Source organism: Suricata suricatta, chromosome 10 (genome assembly GCF_006229205.1).
Source record: "Suricata suricatta isolate VVHF042 chromosome 10, meerkat_22Aug2017_6uvM2_HiC, whole genome shotgun sequence".
Taxonomy (NCBI): Eukaryota; Metazoa; Chordata; class Mammalia; order Carnivora; family Herpestidae; genus Suricata; species Suricata suricatta.
Window position 1 is genome coordinate 114047851 of NC_043709.1, and position 9465 is coordinate 114057315.

General features: G+C 45.3%; 1 long non-coding RNA gene across 1 annotated transcript in view; it reads right to left on the minus strand.

Annotated features, from left to right (window-relative positions):
- The window catches only part of LOC115305606, a 45020-nt gene extending 43381 nt beyond the window's left edge, over positions 1 to 1639 (minus strand). Inside the window, exon 1 of the long non-coding RNA XR_003914882.1 lies at positions 1513 to 1639. This is a non-coding gene — a long non-coding RNA (uncharacterized LOC115305606). The remainder of the gene's footprint in view (positions 1 to 1512) is intronic.
- Between the last annotated feature and the right edge of the window lie 7826 nt (positions 1640 to 9465).

Below are 9465 nucleotides of genomic sequence, written 5' to 3' on the forward strand. Positions count from 1 at the left end.
TGTATCATAGATAAGCTGCTATATAATGATTGCGACTTCAGGCAGCTGTGAAATTAGGTGATTAACTAGTTGTTACTTAACCTTCTAATTTCTATATAAGTCTAATTACATGAAATAGAAGATGGGGTTTTGATTTTTTACTTTGCTTTTCTGTTTGGAGTGTCATTGTAACTACTGTATTGTAAATGATGGAAAATAATTGCATATGTTAAAAAAATAAATTGTGTTATATTAAAAAAAACAATCATTTTGATTACCCTTATTATCCTTATTTAAATTCAGTTGAGTGAATATCCTTTTTTTGGGTGAAGTAACTGTTAAAAACAAAACTTAAATGTTGATCAGAAAATTATTAGATGTTTGATTAAGATAAACTTTATTACTCTGAAACTGGCAAGAGTATGTGTGGACACACAAAGAATATTTTGTGGGATGGAGATAATTAACCATTTTTTGACTAAACGTTAAGCTTTCTGAAGCTATGATTGCTAAGTTGTTGAAGAGTTTCCCAGAGAGTAGTTATGAACCATATTTGAACACACTGGACCCACTAGCTGGTAGGCAATCTGTATTACACACAACTGACGGATGGGGAGCAATCAGGAGTTAAAGGGCACACTTACTGAAAGGACCCATTTCCATCAGGTGAAGGAGAAGAAAGGCCAATTAGATGTGCAAGGTGACACCTGACAAGTTAGAACTCAGAAGGGCCTGAGAAGCATTTCCCCGTTGGGAAAATCAGGGTGTATGTGAGTAACTGACTGGTTTCATATCCTGAACCTCATTAGAAGCAGAGCCAAGAAATCCTGATTCTGAGACCCTTCCTTCCTTCGCCCCTCCCTCCCTCCTTTCCTTCCTTCTTTCCTTCAACATTTATATATTTTTGAGAGAGAGAGAGAGAGAGAGAGAGAGAGAGAGTGTGTGTGTGTGTGTGTGTGTGTGTGTGTGTGTGTGTGAGTAGGGGAGGTTCAGAAAGGGAGACACAGAATCTAAAGCAGGCTCCAGGCTTTGAGCCACCAGCACAGAACCCCACGCAAGCCTTGAACTCATGAACCACAAGATCATGACCTGAGCTGAAGTCAGTTGCTTTAACCAACTGAGCCAACCAAGGGCCCCATTGAGACCCTTTTCAATACATTCTGATGCCTTGTTAAGTATTTTTTTTTTACTTGTTAAGTATTAAGGACAGCAGATAAAACAGCTTGTCACAACTAGACCATGGTTGTTCCAAATGAATACTCTAGTGTGTTTATGGCCATGGATCAGAACCCAGACTTCAGATGTAAGGCTGCATTAAAAGAACAGTTTTTTTCATGCCTTTTCAATTACATGCTTGCACATTGATGGTGCCTTTAGCAGAATCATCGTTTAGAATAGCGGTTGGCAACAAAGTGACACACACAATATAATATGAATTCTTCCGTTTTGAGGGCTAGCCACCAGAGGGTGACACTCACTCTCCTTTTCTCCATACAGGATGGTCATTATCGGTTTGTTATTGAAATAGCTTACCCCATTGGAGGATTGGCCTCTTTCTTCCTGTTCCCACTGCCTTCATCTGCTGTGGAATGGCCTGTGTCAGATCATCCCCTCCAGTCTCCTGGGTTCTGGTCTTCCATGACGCTGCCAGGCAGGTACTTATAACTACAAAGCTTATCTGTTTAAAATCCTTCAAGGACATAGTCTCTTCAAGATTCTATGGAATTTTGTACATCCCTCTATTCTAGCCATTTATCACATGGAACAGCAATGATTTATTGACGTGTCTACCTTCCCCGCGAGCATATGAGCTTCTCTAGGAGGGGATGTTTCTTCAAAAAATAACTTTTTTTTGGTAGTTGACTCCTAGCCTGATGCATCGCATGTCGTTGGCTGATTAAATGAATAACAAATCATAGTTAAGGAGCCCCATCAGTCATCCTTAGTCTGGTTGGACGCACACACATGTGGTCACTGGCTCTCTTGGCCTTGCCTCTGATTGACACATCGTGAGGCTGAGGAGTGGCCTAGTTTGCTGCCTCAGCGGAGGCACCCCCTGGAATGAACTGTTGCTTGAAATGTATATGTACATATTTTAAAAATTGAACACCTTTATCGGGATTAGTTGACAGCCTAGAACAAGGCGATCTGGGGTGGAGATGGAGGAGTCTGAGGGCATGTGGTGCCTGGGCGCACAGGAGGGTATGAACAAGGTGTCACAAGGGGGTTTCCAGGGACACAATTAGACCTCATAGCCTAGGCCATGGTGACCTTGGTTCCACCTCTGTAGCACCCTCTCATGGACCATTTTTGACCGGGCCTCTATTTTGCTAACCCTTGAACTAAACAATTAAGATACATTTTTTGACGCAAAACGTTCTCATTCTTTTTCACCTGGAAACACACCCATGTGATTAAAAGAAACTCAAATGGTAGAAAGGATTAAAAAAAAACCTGATTTCATGTATGCCAAGCAACAATCTCCTCTTAAGTCTATTTCAGCTTCCTTAGTTTTTCTCTGACCTTCCCCCCAAAGGTCAAAATGATTACATTTTTAAAAAAATTTTTAATTTTTCATTTTTGAGAGATAGAGAGAGACAGCTTGAACAGGGGAGGGTCAGAGAGAGAGGGAGACACAGAATCCGAAGCAGGCTCCAGGCTCTGAGCTAGCTGTCAACACAGAGCCCAACACGGGACTCGAACCCACGAACCGAACTGTGAGATCATGACCTGAGCCGAAGCTGGACGCTTAACCAACTGAGCCACCCAGGCACCCCAAAACGATTACATTTTTAAAAGAACTGGTGTACAATTACCATAGCCTTAAAGACTTCGCTGATCAGAGTTTTAAAGAGGTCATATCTAAAATGTGGTTAATCAGTCACTTGTCACTGTGTCCTTCTCATCTCCGGAGCATACAGAGTCCATCAGTACTCTTGCCAAAAGGGGCAGTGAGCAGCTGGTACAGGAAGTGTGCCAGAAATGAGTGCAGCAGGTGAATCAGATGTCCAATAGTTGTGCCAGTTGGTTGCAAAATGAGAGGGCGATGGAAACCCTCAGAACGGCTTCTCTGAGCATGTAACTGACTCCTGGTTGCCTCTCGCTGGCCAACGAAAACAGGGGAAAGAATCTAAGATTGGACAACACAATGATTCTGTTGTGTCTAGACACAGCATAGGCTGCTATGAGTTTAGAAGAAAAGGGGAAAGTTACTACTATATCTAAATAAGTCCCGGTCTTACAAGGTCCCTGGGCACAAATATTTTCATGAAATGTTGGTATCTCAAAGATGTGATATGAGGGAACTTTTGTATTTTATATTTATGTATTTTGGATTTGAATGAGTATGATAGCTTGGTCTTCACCCCGCTTTGAATATACATGTTTTGAAAGAGATGACAATATCAGGATTTCTTAACATGGTCCGTGTTCTGTTATTTAAAAAAGGTTTGGAAGTGGAGAAAGGGTTCCAATCTAGAGACATGGTAAAGCTTTGGGGGAAAATCCGATGTTTCAAAGGCATGTGATACAAAATAAATCAAAATACGCTGAGACACACCCAAGAGAACCCAATGCATAAGGGGACTTACCTGGCAACTAGAAGCTTCCATAGCACATTGGCCCGAACCGTGGTCATCTGAGACGAAAGCGTGTAGCAGGCTGGTCTGCACAGAGAGGTGCTCCGTAGATATTGTGGGGGGCACAAAGTATATTATGGAGAAAAGAGAATTTTGTGGCTGAAGAAAAAATGACTTTAGGACATTTTTTTTTGACATATCAGTAATAGAATAAAATACTTTCCTGAAGTATACAATAAGAATCTGAAGTGATGCTCAGAGTAAATAATTTGGTTAATTCTGGCCTAAAACATTTGAGATAGAAATAAAACTTTATCTTAATTAATGCTGTATTTACATAAAATTTGCCGTGATTCAGATCAATCTGATAAAAGCAAGTGTTAGAGATTTGGTTCCTATATGGTACTGAATATGTACTATGATTTCTGAATGCTCACATGTTGAATATTCTTTTTTTTTTAATGTTTATTTATTTTCGAGAGAGAGAGACAAAGCATGATGGTGGAGGGGCAGAGAGTGAGGGAAACACAGAATCCAAAGCAGGCTCCAGCTCTGAGCTGTTAGCACAGAGCCTGACATGGGGCTCGAACCCATGAACCGTGAGATCATGGCCTGAACAGAAGTGAGACGCTTAACCGACTGAGCCACCCAGGCACCCTACCTGTTGAATATTCTTGAAGAAACACCTTTAACTTGGATTCTTCCATTGGGATTCTATTCTTTTGTTCCAATATTTACATGAAGATAGCTCCCTCCCATTTTTCCATTTTAAGTGAGCAAAATTTGTTGTATAAATGTCCAGAATGAGAAAGGCAATGATGATTCGAAAAGCACACTTCCCTCTTTAGAACTTTGCACCAGATTTTCTTTTATGGACAGAGTCCAGCTGGTCAGCCTTTCTGGCCCTGCTTCGTCTCCTGCCATTCTGCTTGGGCTGAAGGAATTGAGAAGACTGTGGACAGAGTGGGTGTTGAGGTGGGTGGTAGGGTGAAGCAGGAGACCCCTTCCCGCCCAGGGAAGTTGTCTTTCATTCACCACAGGCCCCGGAACCCGTGGCAGCCAGATCCACTGAGGTTTGTTTTCACAGATGTCTGAAGAATTGTTTTCCCTTGGGGTTTGCACTCATTTATTTGTGTCCTCCCCAAATCTCTTGACTCCATGTCAGACAAACTCCCAACAGTGGACTGGACGGAATTTCAGATGATAGAGTTCATTGCCCCCTATCACGGAGCGGGACTCACAGACCTCACTTCTGCGAGGGAAGGAAGTCTGCCAAGTGGGGGGCGTCCGTTCCATGGAGATATGCGGGGTATCAGAGGGCCAGTGCTGCCAAAATAGACACTCTCGTCCCCTGACACAGGAAGCAGTGTGCCCTGGGAAACCAGCAAGACTCATAGAGATAAAGGAGGAGGAGGAACATTAGATAGGAAGAAGTAAAAAAACCCCAATAGCACCCCCCAAAAAAAGTTTGCTTTCTTTCCTTTTTTCCACAGTAGAGCTTATAGATGTGGAACTGAGGGAAAAGGAGTTGAGAAGGGGTGAGGTGAGGGGGCCTCCCATGGTGAGTGCAGCCCCCAAGGAGGTGAGGCTACAAAGCTGGAGGATGAGGTGGGGCTTGGCTGGGAAGGCAGGGTCTGAGATGGGGCAAAGGGCAAGCAAAGCCTCCAGGTCCGGTGGGCTGGGGGTAGAAGAGGCACAGTTGATGGAAGTGTAGCCTGGAATCTCAGCGCTGCTGCTCATCAGCTGGGTGACCTGGGCAAGTTATTCAGCCTCTCTGTGCATTAGTTTCTTCATCTAGAGGATGGGGTTAATAGGGGCCCTCTGTCACAGGGCTGTTGTTAGGATTAACGGAGCTAGTGTACGTGCAGAGTCATTAGGCTGGTGCCTGGTACATAATAAGTTCCATGTGAGCGTTGGCTGTTATTTACGAATCTCCCTCCTCGGGGACCCCCCACTTGTCCAGCGCCCTTACTCAAAATGTTGATGAGAGACCACCTACAATGAGGTCATTATTCCCCCCTGTTGAAGCCAGTGTCCTCAGAGCCTGATTCACCCCTGCAGCCTTCCTTACTGAACCTAAACACAAAAGAGCTGATTGTTTTTGCCTTACAGACAATATGGCACCTTTCCTGACTCAGGGAGAGGATTTCTCCCCGAGGGTTGGATGCAGCTTTCTGGCCTCTTTCTACCCAGAGCCGAGGGAAAAAATGAACAAATCTAATCTTCCTCAGGAGATCTCAGTACCTGAAGCACCTCTGTCTCTAATGCCATGCGCAGAGAACTGTTTTCAGTAGCTTGTAGGAAAATGCCGAAGAAATAAGAGGACATGGTGATTGTTCAGAAATGCCCATTTGGTCATGTCACTCCTCTGTTTAAGACATTTTAATACTTAATATCTAAATATTAATATTTAATACTTAATATCCGGTGGCCCATTGCTGACTGTGTACAGACTCTGCTTTGAGGGGGTTCATGTTCTTCCCCTACTTACCTTCCCAGCGTCCCCTGGTATTTCCAGCCTTGTAGAACTTCTTTCAGTCCCGCAGCCTGCCAAGCTCTGTCTGACCCCCACTGTTGCATGTGTTCTTAGCCAGAGCACTGCCCCCTGCCCAGGCCCCTCCTGTCCTTCACCAGACCCCAGGTGATGCACCCTGGAAGTCTCTCTTGATTCATTTCTGGTTCTGGGAGGCCCTCCTGGGTCCTCCAAGTCTGCATGAGGGGCTCATACAGGCTGCCTTAGCAACTGTCACTTCCTCCATCCCTGACGGGATCAGATGATGACTCGGAGCGCCTGAGTCCTTCATCGCATACCCTTTATCCCCATGTCCCCTCTGCTGCCGTCAGAATAGTAACTGATGAGTTTCCTGACCGAAGGCATGAGCTCTGCTTTCTGGGGTTCACAGTCTGTTTGATGGGAGGGTTGCTCGTCACATACAAAGCCAGTGGTCCAGCCAGTGCCTCCAGCAAAGGGACTTCTGGCCCAAATGTAGCCAGCTCACCATGACGTGGCAGGGAGTGCTGGGAGGTCTGCCTGGGGGGCGGGTGGGGGGCACAGGGGTCCAGCCATGCAGGTCTTTGTCAATGAGATGAAAGTTCAGAGTCATCGGGGCACAGTAGGTGACAAGGGGGAGTTTAAGCAAGGGAAACGGGGTGTCCTTAAAGTTCACCACGACTCAACAGTCCCACTCATCTGATCTGCTGAGTCCAAGCCTCACTGGCTTCTTCCCTGCAGGCTGTTTTCAGACCCCCTCCGATTTGTCACATCCCAGCTCTACATGACCCTTTTCAGCTGCATGACCTCGTGATGTCACATGACTGATAGGAGTAATAAGAGAACCTACTTCCAGGGATTTGTGAGGATTTAAGGAGATAGTATCCGTGCAGAGCAGAATGTAAGAGCAAATGACAAAGACGGTAGTGGGTGTTTGATCAGTAGACGTGACAGTAGCAGTGGTAAGGACAGTGGTAGACACTCTTAGCGGCAGCACAGTGCGGCGCCTGGGTGGCTCAGTCAGTTCAGCCTCCGACTCTTGATTCCAGCTCAGCTCATGATCTCATGATTTATAAGATCGAGCCCCACATGGGGCTTTTTGCTGACAGCATGGAGCCTGCTCGGGATTCTGGTTCTCCCTCTCTGTCCCTTCCCAGCTCACATTTGCGCATGCGCGTGCTCTTTCTCTCCCTGTCTCTCCCTCTCTCAAAATAAATACATAAACATTAAAAAAAAAAAACCCAGTAGCATAGAGGAGCTGCCCATAGGATCGGTTTCAGAGTTGTGCGAAGACCTTTTATTGCGCCCACCAGGGAAAGCTGTGGGGGAGGGGAAGCTTGTGAGAAAGAGTGAAAAAAGGTATTCTCAGGTCTCCCACCTCCCTTGGTGGACCGTGTACTAAAACTAGCACTAAACATGCACTTAAAGTTGGATTTTAGAGACCATTTTATGCATTTTCCTTACCCCACTTGGGTGTGAGGCTCTGAGCCAGGGCCACCCTTCTCGCTGCTCCAGCCCTGCAGCGCATACTAAGGTCTGGTATTGTGGCCACTGCTGGAATTTTTTCGACGTGAATGCAAGGAGCCCTCCATTGCAGTGTCTGTGAGATCTGGATTTCCCAGGGTGATCGAAGTGTAGACCCAAGGTGTGAAAAGGGGAGGTCGCCTTGGGGCCAGTTTCTGTATTTAAAATCAACCTTATCTAAATAAGTGTTAGAAAAGGCAGTCTTCTTGTATATTAGGTCAGACCCCTTTAGGGCTCTACTTTCTGTCAAATCTCTCCCCCATCCCTTTTTACTTTCTTACAAAGCCATTAATCTCTTATCTCTGCTACTTAAATTTGAAATTTTTAAAAAGTGTTTAGTTTTAAGGGGGGAGGAGAGAGAGAGAGAGAGAGAGAGAAGGAGAGAGAGAGGGAGGGAGAGAGGGAGGGAGAGAGAGAGGGAGGGAGAGAGGGAGAGGGAGAGAGAGAGGGAGAGAGGGAGGGAGAGAGGGAGAGAAAGAGTCATGAGTAGGGGGAGGGGCAGAGAGAGAGAGGGAGACACAGAATCTGAAGCAGGCTCCAGGCTCTCAGTACAAAGCCGGATAGATTGTGGGACTTGTGAGATCATGACCTGAGCTGAAGTTGGACGCTCAACCCACCGAGCCACCCAGGCGCCCATGAATCCTATTTTGAAAAGAGATTGACGTCGAGAAAAATTACTAAAACCATGTCAGCTTTTTCCTGCCTGGGAGGAAGAGAACAGTGCTTTAGCCGCTTGCTCATTTCAGCTTGTTGCGATTGTATGGAGCTCCAACTCAACACCATTCAAAATCTGCTGCGCGCACTGAAAACAAATTCAGGGTCACTCTCCTATGCTAGAGTAGCAATGGGCTCCGTACTCAGCTTTCAGAAACAACTCTCCCTTCTTTCCAAACTCAGGGTCAACAATTCCCAGACTCTTGAGATGAGCCATGAATAGGGCAATAAATTTAATAGAAACCAGAATAAGGCATAGGCTGAAAGGGCTTTGCAGCCTGCCCCTGGCTTCAGCAGTGTTGCAGGGTACTGGTGTCAAAGTTTAAAAAAAATAAAAGGGTTTAAACAAAAAAAATCAAAATAGGAATACATATATTTTTATTTAATGCTTTTTATTTATTTTTGAGAGACAGAGAGAGACAGTGCAAGCAAGGGAGGGTCAGAGAGAGAGGGAGATACAGAATCTGAAACAGGCTCTAGGCTCTGAGCTAGCTGTCAGCACAGAGCCCAATGCGGGGCTCGAACCCACGAACCGTGAGATCTGACCTGAGCTGAAGCTGGATGCTTAACCAACTAAGCCACCCAGGCGCCCCTGGAATACATATATTTTTAGAAACAGTGCTAAATTCCATGTGGGTTTGGTGTAGCATCCTGTTCCTATTACTCAAATTGATTTAATTTTCAGTATTGATTAAAATTTTTTAAATATTTAATTTTCTTTGAGAGAGAGACTGAGGGTGAGCAGGGGAAGGGCAGCAAGAGAGGAAGACACAGAATTCTAAGCAGCCTCCAGTCTCAGAGTTGTCAGCACAGAGCCCGATGCAGGGCTCGAACTTGTGACCGCAAGATCATGACCCCAGCCCAAGTCAGACTAGCTTAACCGAATGAGCCACCCAGGCACCTCTTTAGTGTTGATTTTAAAGGCTGAAGGGTTTGTATGTTTGGATGATTCAGCAATGGAAATATTTACTGAGGATCCAGTGATTGCTATGACAAATGCAGATGGACCTGAGGGCGGTCCTAGCCACAGCTGACTTTCCTGTGATAGCCCCTGGAGACACTCGATGCTTAAAAGACAGAAAGTTAAGCTCCGGTTAAAGCATTTACAAAAGAGCATTGAAAGTGCAGAGGCAACCTAGATGTGCAGCAGTCATACTATCCTGGAAGAAGAGACGACTT